At 43.2% G+C, this 13,984-nt stretch overlaps 2 long non-coding RNA genes across 2 annotated transcripts; both read right to left on the reverse strand.

Moving 5' to 3' along the window:
- Positions 1 to 2,142: 2,142 nt before the first annotated feature.
- Positions 2,143 to 3,699, reverse strand: LOC100822341. The gene is made up of 2 exons (XR_731385.3): positions 3,547 to 3,699; positions 2,143 to 2,773 (listed from the first exon to the last, which is right to left on the reverse strand). It is a non-coding gene; the product is annotated as an uncharacterized LOC100822341 (long non-coding RNA).
- A 3,064-nt stretch (positions 3,700 to 6,763) lies between these two features.
- Positions 6,764 to 10,133, reverse strand: LOC112271865. Its single transcript, XR_002965363.1, has 2 exons — positions 9,973 to 10,133; positions 6,764 to 7,248 (listed from the first exon to the last, which is right to left on the reverse strand). It is a non-coding gene; the product is annotated as an uncharacterized LOC112271865 (long non-coding RNA).
- Between the last annotated feature and the right edge of the window lie 3,851 nt (positions 10,134 to 13,984).

Below are 13,984 nucleotides of genomic sequence, written 5' to 3' on the forward strand. Positions count from 1 at the left end.
AAACCATTTTTCTCTGTCCCAGGGGCATGCACGTGAAACGCAGACTTTAGAGGGACCTAGGAGCTTAAGCACGAGAACACCCATACGTCGCTGAGCATTTGCGGTCGGGAACAGCCCAGAGTGGCCAGTGCCACCTGGCGGGCAACCAGTGGCCGCAGCCCGCGCTTTTCCTCTACATCCCGGAAACAAAATAACTTGTGGCCTCCCGCGCTCCACCGGCAGCCCCCCTCCATCCCGACCGTCCGTCCCGTGCGTCCCCGTTCCCGCAGCCGTCCGATCCGTCCGCGTCGAAACTCGTGGCTGGCGTCGGCCGGGGGGAACGGGCGGCCCAGGTTCGCCCGGGCCGGAACTTGCGGCTGTGGGCGAAAAGCGCATCGGGCCGGCGGGGCCCACGACGGCGGGGATTGGGGCCCACGTGGCTTTACGTGAGGGCCTGGAAGCAACGGGGGGTGGAGTTTCGCTGCTGGGTTTCATTCGCTCGCTGCCTGCTCGGTGGGACCCGCCCACGCTGTCCGTGTCTTATCTTTATTGGGGCTGCCGTGCTGGCCGTGACGTGGCGAGGGGTGGCTTTGTTTATTCGGGGTCGACGAAGGTGGCAAGTGTCGATCGCTGGGAGCTACGGAATATTTGGTGCTTCTTTTTCTTCTCTTCTTCTCGTGAGAAAAAACAAATGAAACATGTTGAGCAGTACTCCTTCCGATTCTGAATTGCTGTCAAAATATTACATGTATTTAGACGTTTTTTAAGAATAGATATATTCATATTTGGACAAATTTGAATCAAGAATTTAGAATCAGAGAGAGTATTTGGTTGTGTATTTTTCTTTCACTTTGTTCTCTCCTCGCTTGGTTATATCGGGTGGAAATTTTCTTACCCCTGCTTTGGCTTTTCTTTCTTCGACCAAAGTTATTGTCTCATTTCTAAATATAATATGTTCTAATTTATGCCAATTTTTGTAGAAGACTATACAGTATCAATATTGCAAAGATATCTGTCATGATATGTTTCATTTGATAAATTAAATAAAGTTGTCTATGTTTGTAGATTTTTCTATACCTACAACAAAGTTAGAGCATCTTATGTTTATGAACCAGGGCAGTAATAGTTTTTCTATTTAGCCGGTTGCATGTACCTTTTGTTACAAATGTTTGCATATGACTATTTTCGTAACATCAATTTTAAAATAAATGAACCTGTAAATCATTACATGTGTCTAAATGTTGATGAGAAAAATGGTGCCGACTCAAATTTACAAATTTAATATTTTTTTTACAATGTTGTCGACAAAGTTGCGACACTTAATATGGGATAGAAGGAGCACTATTTTTTAAGTCAACTAATACAATACCCATGCGTTGCGACTTGCGAGTGAACAAAAAATATATATCGGTTTCCTATTTCTCGGACACCGAAGAACAAGATTTGTGCGTTGACATAAGTGCTTCACATATTTAAGAATAATTCTTCAATAGGCAAATGGCCAACGAAAAAGTTCTACCAGTTCACCAAACTTACATTGTTTTCCAAATGTTTTCAGAATTCCTGGCGATTTTTCAGTAGCAATAACATTACTTTTTTCCAAGGGTATGACTAATAGTCACAAGTGCACCACCGACCGAGAGTGGCCACACAGCATATGTCGATATGGATAAAATGAAATGAAGGCATGCAGGATCTGAATAGCTCTGTCTGTGGAGCTTGTTCGAGAGAGCATTGTACTACACAAGCTCTGCGTCTCATCACATAACAAATTTCTGAAGCTTTGAAACAGAGCACAGAGAAACTTAGAGTATATGTTACTACTGTAATGTGGGCTGGTTTACATTGAGGAACAATGGATACAGAATGTTCTAGATACAAGACATTGTAATTTCACATTTCAAACATGAGGTCCAAATTTCTACAAGAGGTGGTTATTTCATGTAGACTGGATCATATGATATCTTGTGGGTACATCAATGGTACAGATCGTACAATTATTTCTTGGAGAAGACACTGTAGTTTCACATTTCCCAACATGAGGCTCAAATTTCTACTCTCTCTGTCCAATATTAAGTGACTTTCTATTACATGTATCTAGATTTTTTTAGGCATAGAAACATCATGTTTGGGCAAATTTGAGTCAATTAATATGGGACGGAGGGAGTACAAGAGGTGGTTATTTCAAGTAGACTGGATCGTAGCTTGTTGGTAACATCAATGGTACAGATTGTACAATTATTTCTTACACCGGGAGGCCGTTGAAAGACGACCGGCAGAAAATACAGCATTTCATAAGGGCGCTTACAATTTTAACATGACCAAAAATAGTGGCTGCGTTAGCCATCCTTGCCGGAATTTTCTTTGTTTCCTACGAGTCTGCAAGTGAGCCTGCATGACTCTGGTTTCTGACATAGACAACAATGAGGTGGAAAGCACAGAGGAGATGGCCAGAAGCTCCATTGTATGTGAACCGCAGAGGAGACAGCAGAACTTCATGGCCAGAAGCCCCGAATTGGTATTGCATAGCCAGCAGTCAGCAGATGATTGAACAATAGTTGCATACCTTCAGGTAGTGATTCTCGGTGTCCATCCTTTCATTCAGGAGCTCATTTCCATCAATAATCTGCAAGGTTCACTGCACCAGTTAGCTCTGGCTTCAGTTACAGACTTACAGTTCAGCAGTTCAGAATGGCCATTGTGCTAGCATGACATTTCCAGTTCCAAAGATCTTCCATATGCAACTTCGAACACTACCAGTTTGATACATTGATTTTCTCGCCTCTTCATAAATCTGCTAAACAAGGCAAATTGTAACACATAAACAATCTTTTTGAGAGAATTTTATTACATGTAAAGTGGAAGCCAGCAGTGTGCTACTCCTTGCCTCACAAGCAAGTTATACTAAATCAGCGACACTTATTATGGATCGGAGGGAGTAGTTTTCTTTCAGGCGTTAACACAAGCACATGTTGAGCACAAATACCACCCTTGTTCCATATCTCAAAGAACCTGAGGGGGCGTGGAGTACAACAGTCATTTGTTCTAGTACTGATATGATGCAGGTTTACATGATGGTAAAGTTTACATAATGGAGTTGGTTACACACACAGTCTGCAATGCCGTATGGCCATATTAAATAGATGTTGAGGCACTCTAGCAGCTACATCGTCAATGTACAAATGATCAGAACCAAACAAAGAAGGACCATGTAAAAATTCAAGTTATTGCAGACGCAATCTTGTGTCATTGTACTTATCAGAACAGTCAGTCTTCAAACTCAAGATAATTCAAGTTAATACAGAGGCATAATGCTGGACAGATTGGATAAAAACCGTCAGATAATTTTATATCACGTTTGCAATAAAGTCACTGAAAGAGTGGTTAACTAACTCTGAACACCCGGATGAGGACAACGCAAAGCATTACATCTAGTACATCACAAGCCAAATGAGTTTGGAAGTTGGAACTAGGGTGCCTGGATCCGGCCCCAAACAGGCAGCAATTCGTATGGAAAAGAGAAGCGCGGACGGAGCGAGAGTGGGGAGGGAGGGACGGAGCACGTACCTTGGGTGAGTATGCTGTATCCGACGGAGAGGCGGGTGCCGGCAGCGACGACGGCCACGCCCGTGCCGCCGTTGTTCCTGGGCCGGAGTGGACGGTAGAGGCGGCGGCAGCGTTGGGGGGGTGTGGACGGGAGAGACGGCGGCAACCCGGCACGTCGGGGGCACGCGTGGGCCTGTCGGGCCGGGTCCGCCGGGAGCGGCCCGAAAAGGCACGGTCAGGCACGGGGGAGCTCGGGCCAGGAGCGGCCCGGTAAGAACAATGTGACCGTTTGAAGGGGCCGTTGGGGCCGGGAGAGGACGAGCAAGCACGAAAATTTGAGCTTCCGACCGTTGCTGGTGCAAAACGGTCCGAATTTGGCCCAATTGTTTTCCTATAAACAGGGCTTCGCACCCACTTCATCTTCCACCCTCAAACCACACCTCTCTAATTCAGCTCGCATTTCTTTCTCATGGCTGACCCCGACCAGTTCCACCACTTCCCCCACAATGTTCACCATCCAAATCCAAATATGCCACCTTCTGTCCATTCCACCGGTTCCACTTCCGCCGCCGCCATCAGTGCAAAGAAGCGTCGCACGACCTCAAAAGCGTGGTAGGAGTTCGACTTGGAAGAAGAGGATGGTGAGGAGGATTCCGAGTCTGAAACCGGCAGCGATGGCCGCTTCAACCCCGATGGTTTGGTAAGAAAATGGAACTATGATCCTCAGGTAGCTCGAGATGAACTTTGTTATTTTATCGCTCATAATGATCTACCACTTGGTATTGGTGAGTCTCCCGGTTTTGTCAAATATATTCAAACTGCTCATAATCCTAATTTCAAATCGGTTTCTAGACAAACTATAAGTAGGGATATGAAAAGATTAAACAAAAGTGCTCTTCAGCAATTAAAAGAAGACTTTACTACATGCACATTTTCAGTTTCGTTAACATCTGATATCTGGAGTGGTCGGCGTAAGAAAGATTACATTAGCGTTGTTGCTCATTATGTTGATAAGGAAACTTGGGAACTACAAAAAAGAATCATTGGATTTGAATTAATTGATGTATCCCATAGTGGTGAGAACATTGCTGAGAAGATCATTAAAGTTGTTAATGACTTTGGTATCACCGATAAGATTTTTGCAATAATTTTGGATAATGCTGCATCAAACACTACTGCAATGACTCACCTCACTCCTGTACTTAGCCAGTGTGCTGCGTCTTGGTTACTGCATCAACGTTGTGCTTGCAATATTCTTAATCTTCTTGCTAAATGTGCTTTAAAGCATTTGAGTCGATACTTGGACAATATTAGAACTGCTATATCTTGGCTGAATGCTTCTAATACACACATTGCAAACTACCAGAAATTCTGCTTGGCAGGTGGATCACGTCCTCGTATGTTGAATTTAGACATGGATGTTAGATGGAACACTTCATATGACATGCTTAAAACGGTGCTTCCAGATAAAAATAATTTCACGCTTTTTGTTAATTCAAATTTTGGAAAAATCCTACCGACAGAACAAGATTGGCATGTTGCTCAAGTACTGTTTGATTTTTTGGAAATTCTTTCCGATTCAACTAATGATTTGTCTGGGGTTTATTATCCCACATCTCCTATAATGGTGCATCAACTTTTATTGATAGCTGGACACTTAAAACAATATGAAGATGATCCAATTTTACGCCCAGCTGTTCTTAAAATGCAAAATAAATATATGAAATATTGGAAAGAAATTCCTCTTTTGTATGCATTTGCATTTATTTTGGATCCTAGGGCTAAACTTGATGCATTTGCTACTGTTCTCTCACTCTTAAATGGCGATGTAGGATTTGATTACACGGCTTATTTCTCTGATGTTAAAATTAAGCTTCGTGAACTTTACCGTAAGTACAATCAAAAGTATGCCGGAGTTCGACAGCAACAGACTGCATCACAACCAGCTGCAGGAAAGAAGAAAACTTTCTGGATGAAGATATTCCCGCCCGGATCTTCCTCGGGCTCGTCATCATCAACGTCTGTTATACATTCAGGAGACTGGGAGCTAGACACGTACCTCAAGTCCACAAATGTGAACTATGAGGAAACCCCTGAGGATGAATTCAACATATTGAAGTGGTGGCAGGACCACAAGCTTACATATCCGGTGCTTTCCATATTAGCACGAGATGTGTGTACAGTATCGATCTCAACAACATCATCGGAATCGGCTTTCAATCTCGCTGGAAGAATACTTGAGGAGAGAAGAGCATGTCTCACACCTGATATGGTGAGCACACTAATGACCGTGAAAGATTTGGAGCTAGCCAAACTTAAAGCTCAACACACTCCGGTGAACCCAGAGCTGACAATTGCATTCCAAAATATTTATCTAGACGAGGTTCCAGAAGAATAGTTGTGATCTTTGTAAATTTAGTTTCCCTTTGCAATTTTCTTTCCTTTTTGTAATTTTTTTTTCCTTTTGAGCAAGGTTTATCTCCAAGGGGAGTTTACCTGGAAGGTTTTAACGAGGCAAGTTTAAAGCTCACTATTTAGCCCCATATGACACTTGCCCCTTTTTATTTTTGAAAGTGTCTAATTGTCAGCTAGCTGACTTTTTTGGGACTCAGTCAGACTTTTTTTTGTACCTTATCAGCCAAAACCACACATGTCCTCTCTAGATAAAGGAAAATGGGTCAAAAAAAATTTACCAGCCGAGCCCACAAAACACAACACGACCTCCCCCCAGCCGCCGGATAAGAGAGGAAACGATCAAGAGACAATGGAGACGGGGAAGAAAACAACAGATCCAAGCTACAAAAATCCCTAGAGAGGAACATCTTACCTGATGAATGCTTTGCAGCACATGCCAGAGATTACACAGGTACTACCCGCCCCCACTGACATTAAGTTTACTGTGCAGGAACAACGAAGGCTGTTGTGAAAGCAAGCACCACATCAACAAGCAAGAAATCAGTGAGACTTTCAAGCAAAAAATGAAGAATGCCAGCAAGGTGACATCAAAATTGAAGGCCACGAAAACAAAAGAAAAATGAAACTATCTGATCTTACACAATGAGAGAGACATGATGTAATATATACCTGGATAAGTAGCTGAGAAAAATAGACCTTTTTATCCCCTTCAATGTTCTGTGTTCCCCTTGGTGAGAAGAGACATGATGTAATATATACTCTCAATGGTATGTTCAGCCATGAAAAAAATGATGTAATGACACACACACACACTGCCAACAGATTCTGGTTCCAACATCTCCTTTTGAACACAACACACTACAAATTCTTATATCTATACTGTATCTCTCTTACTGATTAATATATGAGTATTGTTATTTCCTCCGAGCCATATTACTTGTCTCAAATTTGTCCAAATATGGATGTATCTATGTTTAAAACGTGTCTAGATACATCTAATATTTTGACAAGTAATTCTGGCCGGAGGGAGTACTTACAATCAACGAAAAAGAGAAGCAGGGAAACATGCAACAAAGGTGTAGAGCAAAAAAGGTCCAGATCATACAAGATATAAACAGGTCCAGGGCATACAAGGTATAAACAGGTCCAGGGCATACATATAGAAATATGCAAAACATAAAAAAGAAAACTATTGATAAGAACCAGCTTCAACTATGATTGAATCCATGTAAAAGATGACGGCTAATCCAATAGGACACGGCTTCTTACGCGGTCCGCACAAAATGATCTCTCTGCTCGGCTTTCGGACTGCAAGAGGAACAGTTATCAGAACACCAAACCTACGTACAAAAATCAACCAAAAAATAGAATATCTGAAGCCCCCATAGCAACTCACAAACTGAACTTGGTCAACCATAGAAATTTTGGACTAATGTTTTATTCTGAAGCTAGGTAACAGCAATAATCCCCTCCATTCTCTGTTTTTCTCTTCAGCACCATCACATGTGCATGGGATCTTTTTGGATTTCCCCTAAAAATCTAGATTCACATGGCACAAACACTTGCACAAAAGTTCCTATAACACATCCTACCAAAAAAGAACACCACCCAAGTACTTGCCTGCCAGCTACTGAAAATATGTAAATAAACATGTAGTGAGCACACAAAAAATCAGTAAGTACCGCACAAAAAATCGCACATGGTTTCTTCCCTGCAGGTGTATAGAGACTAGAGAGTAAGCAAAAACACAGCACCTATGTTATATCGAGATGACAGTGGCTGATTAAGATCTGGTGTCCTCGACAAACAAGTAGCTAGTGGGCCTTGTAATTGTTCGAAATGCCCAGAAGACGAGAACCCAACTAAGCAACAAATCAGCCGCATGAGCACGCATGAGATGGATCCCCTGCCTCAAACCCACACGATTTAGCAGCAGCAAGTCGTAGTATGAGACCGGACGGACGAATCTAGGAGTTGTTACCACTACCAGCAGCAGGAAAACTTAACGAATCCCACCTCACAAAAATCGAAAGGAAAAATCGTGACTTGTTCGTGTGATGGGTTCGTTGCACTGGAAAACAAAAAAAATTCTACGAGATGTGCGAAAGAAATCCAAAAACATATCTACTAGATGTAAGTAAGGAGAGGAATTATGAACATCATACCCTCGTAAACCAAAAAGCGTTACGATCACGGGATCGTTGTTGGCGTAGTGGAACTTTCGATGAGATCAATCTCAGTGCAAAAACGACGGCACCTCCTTGGTATCCACACGTTCAGCTTCACGTTGTCTCCTCCTTCTTGATCCAGCAAGCGAGGGAAAGAGGTCGATGAGATTCCAGCAGCACGACGGCGTGTGTAGGCTATGGTGGAGTTCTCCACGGGCAAGGCTTCACCGTGCGCGTGAGAGGAGGAGGTCAGGGAGAGGAGCAGCGTTCGGCCAAGGGGCAGGCCCTCCCCTCCTTGTATAGGGGAGGAGACCGACGGCAAGGCAGATAAAAGAGACAATCTCACATTTCCTTTCTTCCCTCTCAAGAAATAGAAAATTGATCACATAGGGATCAATTCTCTAATTCAGTTTTTCCTTTCCTTTCCTAGAGATGGCCGGCCAGGGAGTATCGGAAGCATTCGCAATTCTTCCGTTCGGTCTCCCCACGTACGTGAGCTCCACCACGTGGTGGACAGCTCCCACCGAAGGCTTCCTTTTCCCCTATTAGGGAATAATTAATTAGATTTCTCTAATTAATTACTACAGAGGCCCAATTAAATTCTCAGGAATAATCCGGAACATTTCAGAACCTTCCGAGAACTTCCGGAACCTTCTAAAATATTCTCGGTCAATACCGGAAAATATCCTGAAATTTTCTGAAACAGATTTCCCATATATAATTATTTATCTCCTGACCATTCCGAAGCTCCTCGTGACGTCCTGGATCCCATCCTGAACTCCGAATCAATATTCAATATCACCATCTATTATCTCATCGTACCCTAGCGACATTAAGCGTTAAGTGTGTGACCATACGGGTTCGAAAACATGCGGACATGACCGAGACAACTTTCTGATCAATAACCAATAGCGGGACCTGAATGTTCATAATGACTCCCACATATTCCACGAAGATCTCATCGGTTGAACCACTATGTCGAGGATTCAATTAATCCCGTATCCAATTCCCTTTGTCTCGCGATATATTACTTGCCCGAGATTTGATCGTCGGTATCACCATACCTAGTTCAATCTTGTTACCGGCAAGTTCTCTTTACTCGTACCGCAATATAATATCGCCGTGATTAAACACATTAGTCACATGCTTGCAAGCTCATTAGGATGTTATATTACCGAGAGGGCTCAGAGGTATCTCTCCGTCACATGAAGTGACAAATCCCAGTTTTGATCCATACAACCCAACAAACACCTTCCGATATACCTGAAGAACACCTTTATGATCATCCAGTTACGAGATGACAGTTGATGTCCACAAAGTATCCTTTCGGTATTAGAGAGTAGCATGATCTCATGGTCTAAGGAAATGACACTTGCATAATAAAAACATTAGCAATTTAAACTTAAGTGACACGATCAAAACCATGCTTAGGTTTGGGTCTGTCCATCACATCATTCTCCTAATGATATGATCTCGTTATTAAATGACAACACATGTTTATGGTTAGAAAACCTTAACCATCTTTTAACCAACGAGCTAATCTAGTAGAGGCGTATTAGGGACACAGTATTTGTTTATTTATCCATACATGTATTTAGTTTCCTGTTAATACAATTATAGTATGGATAATAAACCTTTATAAAAAAAAATATGAATAATAATAAATTTATTATTGCCGCATATTTCCAACATCACGAGGCACACACGTATAGCTAGCGCGCGGGACAAAAATCAACTCAAGGAATCAATGCACCACAAGAACAAAAATAGCATCACGGCGCTGAGCTAGACAGCAACACACAAGCGAGAAATCGCTTCGCAGCCAATTGAGCATGGACTGGGCGGATTCGAGAAGAAGCCATACCGAGCTAGACAAAGCCGCTTCCTTCCTGCTCCGGCACCCCCTTCCCGTCGCTCTCGCCATTATCTCCCAGCGAGAAGAAGGAGAACAAATCCACCCTTCCCCCCATGGAGCCCCTCGAAATCGAATCCACCCGCGCCGAAGCCTCCGCTTCTCTCTCTCTCTCTCAGACACCGCTGAGATTTTTTTAGGGGAACCGCGGAGAATAAATGAAATTTACAACAGTTGGGCTTCCGACTCAATGGGCCTACTACCTCAAAGTTGGGCTTCGGACACAATGGGCCTACTACCTCAAAGTTGGGCTCGGACTCCATTTCCACAAAACGTTTCCGACTTGTCAAATTGACAGACCTGCTTCTGCTAAAAAAAAAAAGAGACAGACCTGAGATCCTGAAAAAACAAAAGGAACAGACCTGCTTTCCTTCCTGAGAAAAAGAAGGAAAACAACTGATTTTCCTTGACGAGAGATAGGGCCCAACCGTGGTCCACTTTTCAGTCAACCGATGGATATGGTTTTTTCCATGAGCGTGGCCAGTAGCAGAAGGAGACGATTCCAAGAACTGCCAACATGTCGTTGTAAACTCCCCTAAAAAACACGTTCGTTGTAAACATGTCCCAGCTTTGTCAAGATGCCAAATTGCCAATGCATGTCTCAACTGGTAACGAGTCATTTACTTCTGACAAAAGATTAGCTGGGTTTAAACTTTAAAACTGGTCAAATGACCATAAATCATTCTCTTGTTTAACTCGCGCTAGCGTCAGCTAAAAATTTCACGGATTCGCCTCGTTTCAAAATGCTCCCTCCATTTCTTAAAAATTGGCATATTAGATTTCATTAAGACAAGGTTTTGACCACACATTATTATGTTAAAGTGTGGTTTATATCATGAAACCACAAGCATCATGAAATACTTTTAATAACGAATCTAGCAATGCTAATTTCATGTCATATAAACCACACCTTGACATAGTAATTTATGGTCAAAAGCTTGTCTTAATGAAAACTAATATGCCAATTTTTAAAGAACGGAGGGAGTACGTTGTTTTAGAGACTTGTACGGTTTTGAATGTAAGAACTTTGACTGGCTATTACTTCTAATATGCAACTATGGCATGTGGTTTAAAACTTACGAGATTACAATTCCATGAGATATTTCTATAATGATATTGTAGTCAACTACATTAATTCTTGAATACCTACATGTATTTATATATGAACAGGGTAGTAGTTTTCTTATACCCGGAGCTAATAGTGTGTGTGTGCACGGAGTCAAGTCAATATATAGTCGTTACAGAAAGTTATGATGTAATTTAACTTTTGGAGTGCAGCTACCACTCAGACATATAGATGCCCAAGAGGATCAAACACTTCGCTATCAATATCCATCGACACCAGCTGATTAAACTTAGTGGAGACCTGCTCTGTCGTACGTACAATTTCCTTGGTTGGTTTGTTTGGTCTTGGAGGAGTTGGAGTACCTTTGAAACCTTAGGTTCACCTACTACACTTCACCAAACACACCCTGAAGATGACTCTGCTCCGACCTCTCCTCCCATTTGCCACCGCATTTGATTTGATCAATCGATATGATTAGTTTTACCCCGATCCGGTCCTTTGATTGGGAGAAATTTTAGGGTACTCGGTACTCCTTAATGACTATTTGGAGTACCTAACAAATCTAACCGTCTATTTATATGGGTAATTTCGTCCTTTAGTGATGGGCTAAAATTGATCTCCATCTCCGCGATTCCTGGTCAATCGCACCCAACTGCCAAATTGTAGCAACTGCTTCTTCTCCAATCGCGGGCTCGCGGCGGCCTCTTGCAGTCCTGCCTTCCCCCGCCGCCATGCGTTCTCTCTCCCACATCGATTCCGATTTAATCCTGATACCCACTAGAACCATAAGGGGTGGGATGTAGTCAATTGACGTATCAATCTTCTGCTCAGGAAAATCAATCTGTGCATATTCTTTCATGTACATCTAAGGGCGACATTTAGACCTTGTGAGTAATTCATGTTCACGGAGAGCCTCTCCAGCGGAGGCGTTACTACAACTTCACGCAGGCGCAGAACCGTGGATATCTCGAACGTAGGCTATGCAAGTAGTGTACGTCCTAGCTAGCTGCTCCCTGAGCCCATCGGCGGTGACCGCGCGGTGGTGAATCCCATCCTAATCGCTGCAGCTAGTGAATTCAAGGATCAAGGTTATTGACACCCTACGAGGATCGTTCATTCTTTGTGTAACTTTCCATTTTATTTAAACTCAGTCAACTAAATTACAGACTCACGATTACAAATTTACCCCTAAGACGGTGGTACTCCTTAATTTACAGAGACGGTACTCCCCAAGTCTTGTGCCGGAGTACCGGACAAGATCAACCATATTTTGGGGTATCGTAAAAGAGCTCTTGATTGGTGGAGAAAAGAGCGGAGAATCATAACTAGGTAGATTCTCAAATTAATACTCTCTCCGTCCCATATTAAGTGACTTTCTATTACATGTATCTAGACATTTTTTTGGCATAGATACATCCATATTTGGGCAAATTGAAGTCACTTAATATGGGATGGAGTGAGATATTACATGTATCTAGACGTATTTTAGTACAAATTTGGGTCACTTAATCTGCGGCTAAGGAGTATAATCTTGACCTTTACGGTGAGAAGATGAAAACTCAGTGAAAATCATTACAAAAGTTCTGAAAGAAAAATCATATTTGAAGGAGAGGATGGTCTGTGTACCGAGTGCATAGAGGGCTGGTTAACTAATGTACGTGTGTCCTCTCCGAAAGTGATTTCAATTTGAAACACAACTTTAAGCCTCTTCATATAAAAGGCATATCAAGATTTTCCGTACATGTACTTTTTAAAAGTTGACCAATAATCACTGCACAATTTTGTTTTCTCGCTAGGGAGAAAACAAGCTCCAGCTAAATTAGCATACATAAACGTTAAAGCCTTAAAATCCTCAATTGTGATCTTTTTGAAAAATAAAATAAATAGAAACACCTTAAAATCCTCCAAACAAAACAAAAAATTGACAAGCTTTTTGTTTGTGAGGAAATAATCAAGAAAATTTCCCGGGAGAAAACTTGATATGCGACTGAACATGTGTAAGACTTTGGATTGAAGCAAAAGCATGCAGGAAAAGGAGATCAGTTAAGCTTTGCTTAATTAGCCCTTCCTGGCGTTCATGCATGCAGCCAGCCGCGGAGTAATATTTGTTACTGGCTGCATGCATGCAAAAAAGCCATTTGTAGTATCCGAGGGTTACACAGGGATGCGAGTCACCTCCTTTTTGGTTCGGCAGTGGGTGTTGAGGATCGCTCCGGCGATCGCCGGCGAGGCCAATGACGAGCGTACCATGCACAAAAACTCGTTTACCCAGGTTCGGGCCACCCGGTGGTGTAAAATCCTACGTCATGCTTCTGAGTTTATATTAACCAATGAACAGGTGTTTACAGGTTGCCGGGAGAGCTACCGGGTGTTCTCTTCCCTTTTCTGCTAAGTGGCTACTTGTTACTTCTGGGCTAAAGACTCTTCCTCCAACTCCACTGGAGTGTAACCTTGCCAAGAACCCCCCCCCCTCCCGACCGATGGCGCTGGTCCTCCTGTTATACTCAAGGAGATACCACAGGTGCCTCGGTACATGGGGGACAAGTGTCGAGGGCAGCTTGCCCTCGCTGCGCTGCATGGTGCAAAGTGTTGTAACTGGGGCGGTACGTGCCTTAGATTCACTGCAAGCCACTCGTTGTGGGCTGACTAGACAGGGAACCATCCTTCTGTCGGAGCATTTAATGCTTGCTTGTGCTATACTCCACGCCCTGACCAGCCCTGCACAAGAGGAGCCTTTCGGGCGGCCACGTGACGTCAATACTCTGCTTGCATTGGGCGCCGGTCCTGCTGTAAGCGCCTGCGCCAGGGAACACCCTCCCCGGCAAGTGACCTTCCCGGGAGGCACCCTGACGGGAACATCCACGATGCCACTCGGAGCAGCCCCCGCAGCCCGGCCAG

This window comes from Brachypodium distachyon, chromosome 3, assembly GCF_000005505.3.
Source record: "Brachypodium distachyon strain Bd21 chromosome 3, Brachypodium_distachyon_v3.0, whole genome shotgun sequence".
NCBI lineage: Eukaryota > Viridiplantae > Streptophyta > Magnoliopsida > Poales > Poaceae > Brachypodium > Brachypodium distachyon.